The 15,442-nt window shown below is 38.1% G+C and overlaps 1 protein-coding gene across 1 annotated transcript in view; it reads right to left on the reverse strand.

Annotated features, from left to right (window-relative positions):
- The window catches only part of SPAG16 (sperm associated antigen 16), a 298,090-nt gene that overhangs the window by 56,738 nt on the left and 225,910 nt on the right, over positions 1-15,442 (reverse strand). The window lies entirely within an intron of this gene.

A 15,442-nucleotide genomic window follows, 5' to 3' on the forward strand; every position in this document is an offset into this window, starting at 1 on the left:
TTGCAATCTCTTTTTTCTTATTTCTTTTTGTTCAGTTTTTTATTGCTTTTTCCTGTTGTTTTTACATCTTCCTTTTGTTTTTTGTGTGGTATTTTTGGTAAAACATGTTAAAATAAATAGTCATTAAAGAAGACATCAATCAAAGCGACCTTGGATAGGTTTACTAGACATCTTTGCCCCTGATGTTTAAGTATGTCTGTACAGCTACTGCATATATCAGCAAAGGTCAACACTATTATAACATTTTTGGAAATGCTGCAGAACTATCAAATGCTAATCCAATTTATAAGAGATGTTGAGGGAGCTTCCAGTATGATCCTAGGTAAGCCATTCATAACAAAAGATAAAAAAAAGTCCTGATATATGTATGTATGTAGCTGGAATTTGAGAATTAGGCATGGGGGTGTTTTTGCTACAGCTTAACTGACTTTCATAATTTACAAACTGAGAAATCCAAGACCACCATGAATATTGACATGTGAATCCAGGGTTTAGTGCTAACAGCCCATGAAAAATATTCTACATTAAACGTAATAAGACAAATTCAGTATATTTGGTATAGTTTCCTCAAACTATATGGCAAATAAAAGACTAGTGCCAGCAAGAATTGGAAATGACATATAACATGCACCAATGAATGAACTTTCACTTTCCTTTCTTGATCCTTCCTCTCTCCTGCTTTTCTCTCTCTTTACTTTCCCCAGTCTTCCCTTTGCCTTAAAACAGAACAATAGCAAGCAATTGGTACTAAAATTAAACTGGTAAAGTGGAGTTATAAGGGAGGAAGAAGGGAGTATGAGGAGAAAATGGGCAATTGTAGGTGAAATATGTTATAGAAAGAACCAGCTGTTTTCCAAGTTAAATGTTAACAGCTACATGCCATATATATCATGGCTGTTTAATATTAGAAAATATTAGAAAGGAAAAATAGCCACAATACGAATGCCTTCACAATTAGTTGAACATTGTAACATAAAGAATTGCAGTATTATGTTGTGTTCAACAGTGGGGTAAACTTGGCTATGGCTTTAATGCAAACTGATTCCAAAACCCAAAAATAAACTACATAGTTCTTGGGAGATTTTTAAAAATCATATTCTGAACAGACAGACAGACATTTCATAGAATCATGAATTAGAAGTGGCCATTTAGGCCACTGAGCCCAACCCCATGCTCATGGCCTGAATTAAAGCATTTAATGCCTTAAAAATATTAAATATTCACTGGAGGAAAAAAAATGATGTTATTCTAAACAATAGACCTAACATGCAGCATTGTGCTGCGAGGCTACCAAATAATTTTATAGCCAAAAAAAGAAAAATCACATTTCTGAAAACTCTCCCATGAAACGTGTAGATTGAATATCATGCACTACAATGTTAGTCTACATTAAAATGGTTCATAGCGTTGGGACGTTATCCTATGTATAATTGCCTTAGAAACAAACCACAGAAGGTTTTCTCGAATTCATGTTTTTGGAGCTATCACTGACCCCATGCATCTAGCTAAATGACTGGAATATTGTCACCATAATGGACGTTGCCATTTACTGGCACTGCTAATTTGAGATCCTTCTTAAGGTGAAGCATTTACAGTATATACAACAGAGATGAGGGGAGCCTGGTGTCTGCTCCTCTCTTCAAATATTTTTTTATTTTGTTTTTACCGAACAAGGGCAATGAAATAAAACCACAGGTTTTAAACAAAGTGAGTTTCTGCAAAACTTCATACAACTGAAGAATATCTATCCTCAAAATCTACTTTTTGACAGTGTAAGTGGAGAACAAGGAAGCTGGTAATAGGTTTTTTTTTTTTTGGTGAACAAAAGTAAGGAAACCAAGTGTACCTCACAGAATCCCTTTTTAAATTTATCCTTTGGTCAATTGTATTGCCTGTGTTGACAGTTTCTCTGTTAATGCAATGGCTCAGCCTAAACAATCCTTGATACTGAGGAGTAGGCTAATTTTTCACCACCTGTCTCCCTGCATTCCTTTCAATGTTTATTAGTAAGATTAAAATGTATGCAATATAATTAAGAGAGGAAAGTGCCACTGAAATATTAAATGTAAGTTTTTAAAAAAGAAATCTGAATTAACTGGGATTTAACTGAGGAACTAAATAGAGTCCAACTGTAATTAACTATCTTTTGAAGCCCCAGCCACTGGTAAAACTATCTGTAGTTACATAATGGGTTATACAGCAAATCAGGAATCTCTGCATTAGCCTTTAATTTATTCATGCACATACAGACATTCTGATTGGCTCTTTGGATCCTGTATACCTGGTGTTCTAATAAAATGTATTTTTTAAATCTAAAAAGTATTTTGCAGAACTGACATTAGCTCTTTGTTGAAATCAATCTACCATGTTTCGGGAACAAATAACTTTTTTCTGCTTCCTATAAGGAAACTGTGGAGTTTTTTCTATTTACAAGATTCTTCAGTAAATCAAGTAAAGTTGAAAATAGAGGCATGGTCATTTCTCACTAAAGTAACCTTTTTTGCAATCATACATTGCCTAAAATCACAACAATTCTATTCATTAGTTACAGTTAAGTAAATAAGTTTTTAATCCCAGAGCAAATTATATCTGCTTAGCTAGGTTTGGGAACTAATTAAAATCAAAGTTCTGATTTTATATGGATTTGTTTCATGCTATAAAATATGGGAAACCTAACATAACTGTAAAAATCTAACTGTAAAAAAATGTTAAGTGTTAAAATATTCTTAGTTTCATGATGACAGTGAAGAAACTATTCACATGTTATTTTTCACTATTTTGAAAGCATGGATTTTTCTCCAAAAGAAATTCATTAAAAATTTTTCCAAAGGTCATATATCACTGAAACTACATCCACAAAGAAACTAAAAATATCTACAATAGATCTAGTTTATTGATTTCTTGCTTTAACTTCTTTTTGTGGTATCAAATGTGTGATTTTTAGAGTCAATGTTAAACTGAAGATGTTAAAACTTGACATTTAAGTATCCATTTATATTAGTTCTTCACTAGCTTTGCATGTGGCAAAGTAGCTTTGAATAGTAAATAGTCTCTTCAGTGTATGTTCTGAATTAAAAGCGCTTGAGTTGCCATAGCCTACTACAACCAGTTTGTTTGTATCTGGCAACTGTTTTGACAGAATCTACGACAGATGGGAACTGTGTACCACCTAGTTATATTATTATGGATATTTTTCAGCATGAACATCTGAGAATGTGAAAAACAACAACTCATATTTCAAGAATTGAGACCCAATTTTGTTCTGAACAATTCTTCAAAATGCACTAGTCATGTCCAGGCTCGGCTAGTCTAACCCATGGTTGTCCACAATCATAGCGCCCAAATATTTCTTTTAAAACAATGAGAATTCCCCATTCCTGAAGGAGTCATTGGCCTCCTCCAAAGATCAAATGTTCAGTTCAGCCTCAAAGACTTTATTACTCTGTCCCATTGGGTATAAATGTCCTCTATTTCTTTGCAAAGTCATCCCTTCAATGGTATGAGGTGTTTCCAGTTTAGCATGCTTCAATTAAATTTCCAGGTAAGACATCACAATGGAATTTGTCCATTGGGTGTTTTCAGTAGTGCTGCTCACCAGGAGCATCACCACTGGAAGAGAGTTCTGCTCTTTTTTAAAAAATCTTTTTTTAAAAAAATTAAGGATAAGCTGAAAAGCAGTTTTCTATTTTTTTTTTAATAATTAAAAGGATCTATCAAATCAAGCTCAGATCTTGGTGACTTCATGGACACATCAATCTGCTTTTCTTGACAACAATATTGAAAGAACTTGCCCTGACTTCTTCCAGTCAAACCTGCAGAGCTAGGATTTCTTGGTGGTCTCCCAGTCAATCCCGGCTTAGTTTTTGGGATGGTTTTGACCTAGGACATAATGTCTATGGGTTCTACTTTAAATACTGTTGCTATCTGCTTCAAGTCTGCCAGGTACTTTGGGCCTTCAAGATTCAAGCTGCTGTATCCTGGGGTTGACACAAAGGAAGCCATTCAATCACCTGAAAAGGTTCTGCTAAATGATAGTGAGCAGACACAGCAATAATGGAGAGAGAAGATTTCTGCAACTTCCATTGTTGACTAAACATGGTTTTATCTGGGTACATTTGTATTATGTACAAACACTTGCCATTTATGTTCTAATGGCAACCCCTGTTGTTTCATCATCCTCAGATCTTCAGAATCACTAGGAGATGACATAAGTGTACAACTTTGTTGAGGATATTGGTTAGTAAGTGTATCAGCTGTTCAGGTTAAGACTTAAAGAGGCACCTGGTAAAGCCACAAAAGTAGGAATGTTATGGAAGAACAGGTCCAACAAAAGTGATTCTGTAAGGATGTAAAAAGAAATAGTTGGCTGCTAGGAGAAAAACAATTTGAGTTAAGTCAAGAAGAAAAGGATACAGATTGGTTAGTTAACACACTGTACTCATATAAACTCCAAGGCTGCACTGAAAGTTATATAAATCATATTAACAGATTTTTAGTTAAGTAAAGCTATTACACTGATCTACAAAAAGAAAAAGAGACTGAATCAGTTCTTCTGATTAAGATATAATTACAAACAATTAACCTGCACCTTAATTTCACCTTCTATTACAGATAAACATTAAAAACATAGAGCACAGAATTTATATTGTTTGAATGATGCTATTTTCTATTGAAGCTGCTGCTCAGCAAAACCTCAAATCTAACTCCCTGGCTGCTTTCAAATATGATACTGTGTGGATGCCTCAAACATCTTTTCAGGTATCCAGTGCTATGAAAATAATCCCTACAATCCGCAGTGGAAGGGAAGGAGTATCTAGATAATCATCTCTGTACATCTTGCTTCCTTTGTAAATTGTTCTTGTTCAAGCCTGTCAAATAGCTATTTCATGGTTAGGATGCAGCTTGATAGCTTCTACCATTAGGATTGACTATCAACAGTAAAGGAACTAGCCTTTACTAGTCAAGAAATATACCACAGACTAAGCTTGGTAGAATAGCAATGAAGGCCTTGGGAAAGATATTTAGATGCCTTGTAGGTAGTCTTTGCTTAATGACTATTTGTTCAGCGACCGTTCAAAGTTACGATGGCACTGAACAAATGGTACTTGCACTCAAAGTTACGGTCGTTGCAGCGCCCCTGTGGTCACGTGATCAAAATTCAGGCGCTTGGCAGCCCACCTGCATTTATAACCACAGGGTGTGCTTCAACTTTCCCCCACCTGCCCATCTCTGCCCGTTTGGCCACCCTGCACTCTACTGCCCCTGCTGCCCTGCATTCTGCTGTCCCTACTGCCCCCAGCTGACCTTTGCCATCTTTTCGTCACACTGCTGATGAGGTGCTGCCTCATGAGGCTGGGTGTCTCAGCAGTGGGAGGAAGAAGATGATGAGGGTCAGCTGTGGGTGGCAGGGATGGCATTCCCACAATCTATTATGAAAGTTAGCCCATAAAAAATGAGATAAGTTTAGATTTATTCCTGACAAATTGCTTCTGACTTCTGGTAATTACCATATTATTTCAAGGTGTTCACAGATCTACTCTAGAATCTCCCCAAATATTGATGTCAGATTGACAGATTTATAGTTTTCAGGATTATCCTTTCTCCCATTTTTGAAGGTAGGAATATCTTCACTAGTTCTCCAGAATTTCCCAAGGATAATAGAAAAGGGTTTAGCCAGACCATCAGGTAGCTCCTTCAGTAATCTACCATGCAATTCATCAGATCCTGGGAACTGAAATGCATTCATTATACAGTATAGAGATATTTTCTGACCATATGTCTATCAATCTCAAACTGTATCCTGTCCTGCGTAATTTCCTTGTTGAACAAAATAGGATTAGAGTAGCTCTGCCTTTTGTTGTCGTTGTTGTTGTTACCTGTTAGCATTTGCTGCCTTTGCTGAGCAGCTAGCATATTGAATATTTTCTCTTCCTATCTGAAGAAGAGCTTTTTGTCTCCTTTGCTAGCTTCAGCTCATTTCAAGATTTCATTTTCCTGACAACAGCTCTACCATTATAATGAACCTGTCTGTACTCTTCTGTTGTAACCTGGCCCTTTCTCTTTCTTGTATGTATCTTTTTGTTGTTGTTGTTCGTTTGTTTTCAATGCTGGACAGGTTAGAGAAATAGGTTGAAAATAGCAGAATTAAATTTAATGGAGACAAACACAAAGTTCTTCTCTTAGGAAAAAAAAAGATGTACAGGTTTAAGATTGGTGGTGGAATCTGTCTTGGTAACAGTATGTGTGAAAAGGGTAAATGAACAGTAAATGATCATCAGCTGACATACTGTAAATTCACCTGTACCCAGGGGTGTGCTGGAGCTGGCTTGCACTGACTCACAAGAGCCAACAGTATTTTCTTGGCCTACTGGCTCATGTTGTAGAGCTTCTGTTTCTCTCTCACTTGGGGATTTCAGATGGGTGAGTCACTTGACTAAATGTCATCTTTCATCTCAGTCTGTAGATTGTTTCTCCTTTGCTTACAAGTAGCTCTCAGCTGACTCTGCTTCTTCTGTTGGTCCCATGTCATTCTCTTCCCAGACTAGTGTCTTTTTTGGACACCGTTAAGCTCTAGGTTCAAAAACTCTAGTTTCTCCACTAGCACAATTCAGATGCCAGAGCAACTAGTTACTCAGATACATCAGCAATCCTACCTTTGGCACTCCTGACCTCTGAGTTCTATCAATCAGTTAGCAGCCGGCAAGTGGGCGGAAAAGATACAGAGATTCCTGTTTCTTCCAGAAACAGAACTTTCTTTTACAATAAAGGAATAACATAGCTGTTCTCTTCTGAAAGCTTAGCTGCTTCTCTAAAACATCAGGAAGTGTGGGGGGGGGGGACCTCTGCACCTTTCCTCTGCACTAGAAATCATAACATGGGAAAGAAATGCCTCCTCTGGCATATCTACCCAACAACCAGTCTTTATAGGGTCAGCTGTCACCAAATCCTATCCCTGCATGACAGTCATCCAAAAGGCCTCAGAGGTGGGCTTTTCCCATCATTACCTCCATTTCCTGGAACTTCCTCCCAGTGGAGCTTTGGTTTGCGTCATCATTTCTGTGCTTCAGGAAACTTGTCAAAACTTTCCATCTGCTTTATAATATGCACGTAGAGTCTGTGGTACACACGGCTTATTTATATGATTTTTGGTTTTCTGTGTATTTGAGGTTTGGGGTTTAAAATGGTTTATTGTTAGCCACTTAAGAGCTTTTGGGAATGGGTGGCGTAAAAGTATAGCAAATAACTAAATAAATCCATCCCAAGAGGAACCTAGTGGGATGAGTCAAAACTGGAAAATAAAACACAGAAGTATTATTTATTCGAAAGAAATAGGCATGGATGCTGAATAACTTTGTATGTAAAGAAACCATGAAGTGAGAAATTATAAGAGGCTGAGAAAGACATGGGAGGAGCTCTAGACATAAGGAATCAATGGCAGAATTTATTAGTCTAGGAAATGGCAGCTCTCTGAGTTGTAGAAAGCCTGGGAAGAAGAGATTCAAAAGTTTCAAAGAGACGCCGCTGTAATGAACTCACTAATAAAAGACGGCTGGAAGTTCCTATTGCCATTACCAAGATTCCGTAAAAGGTAAAGGTAAAGGTTTCCCTTGACGTAAAGTCCAGTCGAGTCCGACTCTAGGGGGCGGTGCTCATCTCCGTTTCTAAGCCTTGGAGCCGGCGTTGTCCATAGGACACTTCCGGGTCATGTGGCCAGCATGACAACTCGGAACGCCGTTACCTTCCCGCTGAAGCGGTACCAATTAATCTACTCACATTTGCATGTTTTCGAACTGCTTGGTGTGCAGGAGCTGGGATTAACAACGGGAGCTCACCCCGCCGCGCGGTTTCAAACCGCCGACCTTCCGATCGACAGCTCAGCGGTTTAACCCGCAGCGCCACCGCGTCCCTAAAGATTCCGTACTTTACCCTTAATTGTTGCATTAAAACTCCTTACTGAAGTTTGTGATTCTTGCTGGGTTAGAGAAATGAGCTGAAAATAACAGAATCAAATTTAACAGAGATAAGTACAATGCTCTTCCTGAAGAAAAAGCATGTGTTATTACCAGGTTTTGTATTAGTCCTAACCCTAAACACATTAGAGGAGAAAACCATGTACAGTGGGCAAGACTTTCTTTGTAAATTTTAAGTTCATAGGAAACTTCTTTGGCAAAGAAGTCCCTGTTTAAGCAGATGCTATCTTGCATATAGCACTAACATTGAGGATTTCATAAAGTTTCTCTGTATCTCAATACGAAATCTTCTTCAAGCATATCTCTAGTCTGACAAGTCACATTACTCTGCCAGGAGTATATGTTACTTGGGTGAGTGGTGGTAGAGAAAGAAAAACATATTTTCTTATCTGTCTACACAGCCTCCTGTACCATCCAGATTTCCAAAGAGTTTATTGAATCATTCAGCCTTCCATTCCTTTTATCAGTAATCTCTAGAAAGTAATAATTCATTTTAGCACGGGACATAAGAGGTTATCATCTGACTAAAAGTACAACATGACGCCCTATTTGCATTTCAGCTGCAAGAAGCAAATGGTCAAACCTTAAGTGGAACAGAGTAAGTTGAAGAAATTGGTCCTTGGAATTGATAAAAAAATAATATAGATAGCTGCACTTGAGGAGCACAAAAGCTTCAGGTTTCCAAAATAATTTGAAAGAAAAAGAGAGAGTAGGAACAAGTTACAGTTAAGCACTTAAAAGTTAACAGTTACTAATGGGAGAGTTTAGCACATACAGGTTGATCCAATTATAATAAATTAAAATAGGTAAACTTGATCAGATCTTGCATGTATATCTAGACACAAAGGTAACTGCAAAAGTGCTAGCCTTTGTGTACTGAGTGAAGTATTTACATACTACTGTAGTCCATTCAATAATCTAGGCTTTGATAGGTTGAAAGTTGTAAAAATGTGAACAGTTTACTTGTAACTGTGGTTCTTTGAGTACTCATCTGTACATTTACAGATGGGTTTTGTTTCTATGCAGAGCATCTTTTGGAATGTTCTACAGCTGGGATACTTGGAAGAAAGCCTCAGTCACATCCCATTACTATATCTATCCAGAAGCAGTCAGATCAGGGATCATTTAGCATTCTGCCAAACATAGGAGTAATGTAACTACACAGAGGTGATGGGATGGGTCAATCTGCATAGGATGACTGAAAAGGCAATTACAGATGAGCAACCTATTTTTTGTGGTAGTCTCTAATCTTCAATTGAATGGGTGAGGAATAAACTTTTTACTGACCACTTTCTATTCAAAACAGCAACATATTAAATGACTCCCTTCATAGCCAATAAACAAAAGTTGCAGGAAGGTAACAGTTCCAATTATTTTTCCATTAACTGAGAACAGTTGACAAACTCCAAAAAGGAGGCAGAGGGTACTTTAGCAGGAATAAATTCTAGAGAATCTTCCAAACTTGTTTAGTGAAAGGATAGAATATTCCAGGTGGTCTAATCTTGCCCTCTGTGTTAGCAAACTTCTTTATCCCCTATGAAAAAGGCCATGCATATGTGTGTCTGTTGTGTGGTTCTGCCCCATTTACAGGATGTAAAGGAGGTTGTTCTTTACAATTCAGGGAATGAATACACATGATCTGGTTCTTATCATAATGGTTCAACTTGAGAGTCACTGCAAAAATTTCAGTTGCAGGCTTGATGACAGCAAGATATCTGGTGTTAAAGCATGTGAGGTTGGGCTCTTTATAATGTCAGGTGGAAGTACTGTCAGTCACAGGGATGGAGACTTTAGCTTCTCTTTGGAATGAGGCTGGGAATCAGTGAGGTTTAGAATCTATCAAGATAGGACGACCAAACAGACACAACTGTTATGATCCCTGGAGTGTTGTAAGTGTAAGTGTAATAGTTGCTCTGTCGCTTTGCATCTGCACAATTATTTCTTATTTATGTACTTGGGTTTATATGCCGCTCAATTTTCAGAGATTCTGAGTGGCTTACATACAAACAGATATGGTTAAAAATAATAAAATCCATTCCCACAAAAAATACTAGGGTTTTGGGGGGTGGGGTAGTATAGTTTTGTTCATCCCCAAATGTCTCCTGCAGAGCCACGTTTTCATGGCCTTTCAGAAACATGCCAGGAAGGGGTGGTCCAGATATCCAAAGAGTAGGCTGTTGCAGAGGAGGGGGAAATCACCGAGAAGGCTTGATTAGTGGGTCCTTAAAGATGGTATTCCCTCAGTGATAGGTCCTTTAGCAAAAGCTTTCTATCCCTGATTGTACTGGGAGGGCAGATTCAACTAGGGAAAGTAGTCAAGATATCTGGGCCTGAGCTATATATTGCTTTAATTACAGGTAGTCCTTGATTAACGACCACAATTGGGGCTAGAATCTTGGTTGTTGAGCAGTGGCTGTTGAGTGAGACGCCCATGTGACTGCTTTGCTCAACGACCACAATCCCAGCACTTCCAGTTGTGGTCGTTAAGCAATCTCCCAAGTTGTTAAGTGGACAGAGCAAAAAAGCTGCCTTTCATTCTCAAACTTTTCTGCAACCCACCAAAGGAATTCAGTTTCCCTTTGTGCATGGAGGAAAAATCTTTTCTGGGGTTGCAGGAGTGGAGCTGAAATCGTCAGGATTTGTGCTCCATTCCTGCAACCCCACAAAGGGTTTCTCTCCCCTCTGTGCATGGAGCCCTCCTTCCTAGGGCTATGAGAGAGTGACTGGCCCAAGTCACCCCAGCTGACTCTGCACCAAAGGCAGAACTAGAACTCAGTCTCCCAAGTTCTAGCCTGATGCCTTGACCACTACAGTAAACTGGCTAAGACAGCTCTACCTCTTGTTATTTTTAATGTTTAGAACAGACTTAAACTTAAAAAAAAAAATACTACTGTGCATATAGCTTAGGATTATTTTTTTCTTTTTCTCTTTTGGGTTGAATTCTACTGAGCCTCTGGAACCAGGTTACTTAAAATAACAAAGGGCAAAATTAATCCTCTGGAAGCACATACCTTAAGTCAGGCTGGTGTCCTGGCTCTGTGACTCTGGGGAAACACATGGTATGAGCACAGAATCCCACATTTAATAAAAAACAGCCCCTTGGAGGAATCTGGAGAACAACCCTACTCAGTTATTATTCCATATTCATTTTTTTTAACATTCTCCAGATAAATAGCCTTTCAGAAGGAGTAGACCAAGAATTTTTAAAAAATAAGGTAATATCTAATATTATTTTCCTAGCATGAAGATCATAGAAGTTAGATGAGGGGTGGGGGGGGGGAGAAACTAACCATCTCAAATCTTCAATGTTCTATGACACAAAATGCCCACATTCTTGTTCAGCTACTGTACTAATTTTGATTCCATCTGATTTTCTAAACCCCTTTGTTGTTGCGCTAGCTAACCTTCCTTTCATATCAGCTGTTAATAGGAGAACTGTAATAGCTTTGCTACAAAGAATGATATAGAATTACAACAACCTATTTTAATCTGAAACTCAACAATCATTACAGAAAAGTTCTTATGAAATTGCAAGACACATCATCTACTGATTTAATGGCTCAGGAGAGGTGAAGCTTATAGATTTCTAGTCAGATTTTTAACAATCTAATTATTTCTGTTAATATGTGCACATTAAGCAGTCATATATTCAACCCTCTCCAATGCCTTACTTGCTTTGTTGCCTGTTATCAAAGCTCAAGCTTTTAAATTCTTCTGTTTGCATTGTAATTGGCTTTGGGAATTAGCAGCAAAATAATGTAGAAAAATAGCAGAAATATTAGTGCAAACTATTAAAATGCCAGGGTAAGATAAAGGAATATAACTAATAGTTGTTTGATCAGGACAGGTAGTTTTTCAGATGGATTTAAGCCTAATACCTTATGAATGGCTTTTCAAAATCTGAATGTATTGTGTGTACAAGAAGGTCTTATATCCATTGTACTAGTCTATATTCCAGATGTCATTACAATAGATAAATTCAGTCCTGTAAACAGCAACATACTAAAATGTATACATTCATTTGTTTGCTTTGTTCTATTCTAGATAGGATTTTTATAGTAGCCTTTCCAGCCTGGAGGCCTCTACTGACTGTACAACTACAGACTGTACAACTACAGAGCCCATCATCTGTGACTGTCATGCTTGCTGGGGCTGATAATTGCAACTCAAAACATCTCATGCTTCAACACTGTCGAAGGGTGCTTTGTAGAAGCATGGGCGTGCGCAGTTACCCAAGCTGGCTAGCAATATCTACCTTTTAGAACATAGGCAGTAGTAATAAGCAATAACAACAGTTTCCCCCCACACTCTGTTCCTCTGTTCTCCCCACCCCTTGGAATGGATCATTTTCATATTGAAACTGACAAAATCAGATAAGCTGAGAATGCATAACTAAAAAGAAATACTAAGAAATGTTACTTGAACATTTAGCAAAAAGAAATATAATTTATATATCTAAAGAACAGTATGTTTCAAAGGAGTTTGGTATACCACATACAGCATGCAAATTAAGAAGTGTTTGAAGTTGATTATCAGTATATGTCCACAAGTGTACAAAAGCTCTAAGAATGGAAGTATACATGGCACATGCTTTTTTCCATAAAAATGAATGCCAGTTACAATAATGTTGAAATATGAACTTTTTTTTTTTTGGTGCCTTTGAGTTGGCATTGACTCCTGGCGACCGCCTGGACAAGTTCCTGCAGTTTTCTTGGCAAGATTTCAGAGATGGTTTTCCATTCTTCCTAGGGCTGAGAGCAAGTGGTCATCCAGCCGGCTTCCTGCCTAAGGTGGGACTAGAACTCACCATCTTCCAGTTTCTAGCCTGGTGCCTTAACCGCTACACCAAACTGGCTCATCAAAACTTCTACGTCCTGTAGGGAAAGGTTAACCACCCTCTCCTACTTGTCCGATGTTTTCTGCAAATGCAGTACTAAGAAAACCCTATTCACCTTGAGATATACTGTATAGTCCTGCTTTTAATCACACAAAGTTGTCTTACATTTTATCAAGTGAACATACACTTTTTGTTAAAGAACTAAATATCTTTTACTGAGGACTTGAATAGCAATACTATTTAGGTTGCAATGCAATTACCTGCTTTCTTGGAAAAAAACCAAAATGAATTAAACAAAACTTGTATTTGAAAAACACGTATGTCAGATTGCAGCATTAGAAGCGATAATAAAGACATTGTTTAAAAAAAAAAAAGCCAGATATTGTTTTCTGAATAGTTTCATCCAACTCTAATTTCTCTTCTTTGGACATTTTCTGAAAACATCCTAAAACATGTTCAAACTGGAAATCTTCTCCATGTGTACCTATACCCACACCTACACCCTGAGCCTGATAGCTGAAAATAAAACAATTAGGTATCTGACTTTCAAAACAGGGCTAGTAAAATCTGTAGTTCAGTGGACAAGTGTAGCTCCTGAAAACCACAGGACTTTGGAAAACAGAATGATAACCCCCACTGACATGATGAATAAGATGCATTCAGTTTTTAATGGCTTTTGTGATTTTGCTTCTCTGAGCTGCATACTACGTGAAACACTGTGTGTCTTGGAGTACGTGAAACCAAGCACTGCCATTATTATTCAACATTAGCTCCAGCTGATGATTCGATGACTGAAGGCTGATTGGAGAGATGCAGATTCCACTTTCTAGCATTATTCTAATGAGCAGAAAAGCCAAGGGCCTGTCATTCAACAACTCAAAGCTTGTATAAATCAAGATAATCATTTTATGAAACTAAGCTGGATGCAGTTATTATCAGAAAGAAGTACTTAGTTTGTAAGGGAACATTTGCTTGAAGAAAGAAAGTAAATGATCTTATCTTTAAGGACAAGATTCATTCAATTAAAAAAAAAAGGGGTGGTGGTGGGCTAAAGCAGCTCTCTAGGAAAAAGACCAGGGATTTTTTGCTTGCTTCATGCATGACATGAAAAACGTCTTTCTCCCCTTCTCTAAAAGCACCAGAAGTGCTTTTTTTCAAGTGCTCCCCTGCAAAGCTTAAAGAAATAAGTTCTTATCTGTCATTTTGAATCTATAGAGGTTATTATATGTCATGAACCTTTTTGTTTAGAGGCTCCTCATTTTGTATTATGATGCTATAATTAACAGTAATATATTATTGTTTCAGTTGTTTTAGTCTACTTCAGTTCTGCACTTAGTTATAAACTCAAAATAAATAGAGCGATCACTATTACTTCTCACAACATTAGAACTCAGAATCACCCACTCAAATTAAATGAGAAGATTCAGGATCAATAAAAGGAAGTCTTTTTTCACAAGGCACAATTAAGCCATGGAATTTGCAGCCATCAAATGTGATGATGCACACACAGTATTTATGGTTTTAAAAGGGACTGAATAAATTCATGGAACTGAATAAATTCAAGGTTATCACTTCTAATGGCTGCCTGATTCTTGAGGAACAGTATCTACGTGTAACTTGTAGTGGGGATGGCTTAGAATCCCGCTATGAATGGGGCATTCCTGGAACAAAAAGACATCTAGATTGTGGAGTTGTTAATGCTCTCTAAGATGCTTTATTACCTAACCAGGTGCTAACTTGAACCAAGTTCAGAAAGCAGCAAGAACTCCACAGTTCAACCCTGAGCTACATATATTCTCTTCTATTGACATCTAGCTTGCCTGTTTTGAGTATTTTGGTAGCTAGAAGACAACCGTCTGAGTCTTCTGAATTAGGTTTATGTGAGTAAGTGAGAATGAGCAAGTTTGTGGCAAGCTTTCCTCTGAGATGGTTTCGGGTATTTGTGAAAAAAGGTAACTGGGATGTGACATTAGAAAAATGCAATTATCCCAGCCTAGGAAATATTGAACATGGTCAAGAAAGCTTGATGTTTTTAGGGAGTGCTTATTTCAATATCAGAGAGCCAGTTTGGGGTAGTGGTTAAAGCACTGGGCTAGAAACTGGGAGATCGTGAGTTCTAGTCCTGCCTTAGGCACAAAGCCAGCTGGGTGACCTTGGGCCAGTCTGCAATGACCGGAGCATTCGAGCTTTCACTCAATCAAGACTCATAAGCAATTGCCTAGAAATCAATTTTATTTATTTATTTATTAGATTTCTATTACCACCCCTCTCCCACAATGGGAGAGATATATTATCATATATTTAATGAAGCAAAGCGTCCAGTACAGGGTAAAAGTTGCGAATGCCATTTCCCGTGCATTTCTACATTTAAAATCACAGAAACTTCAACTCCACCCCCCCTGCCCCCTTAGGTATGTGCCTCTCCTTCCTGTGCTGGCAGATGGCTGGAACGGTTTTTCTCCTGATGACCTTGGGGCAAGGAGCAAACAAAATGATTCACACTTCAACCCGGCTCCCCCTCCCTGCTGGTGACTTGTGGGTTGACATGGGTTGCTGGAAGATGGATGCGAGTCCGGTAAGGTGTTCTGGGAACATTTGATTGGGGAGCCTGACACAGTCACTCTCTCTGAGCCGT

Source organism: Candoia aspera, chromosome 1 (assembly GCF_035149785.1).
Source record: "Candoia aspera isolate rCanAsp1 chromosome 1, rCanAsp1.hap2, whole genome shotgun sequence".
NCBI classification, from domain to species: domain Eukaryota; kingdom Metazoa; phylum Chordata; class Lepidosauria; order Squamata; family Boidae; genus Candoia; species Candoia aspera.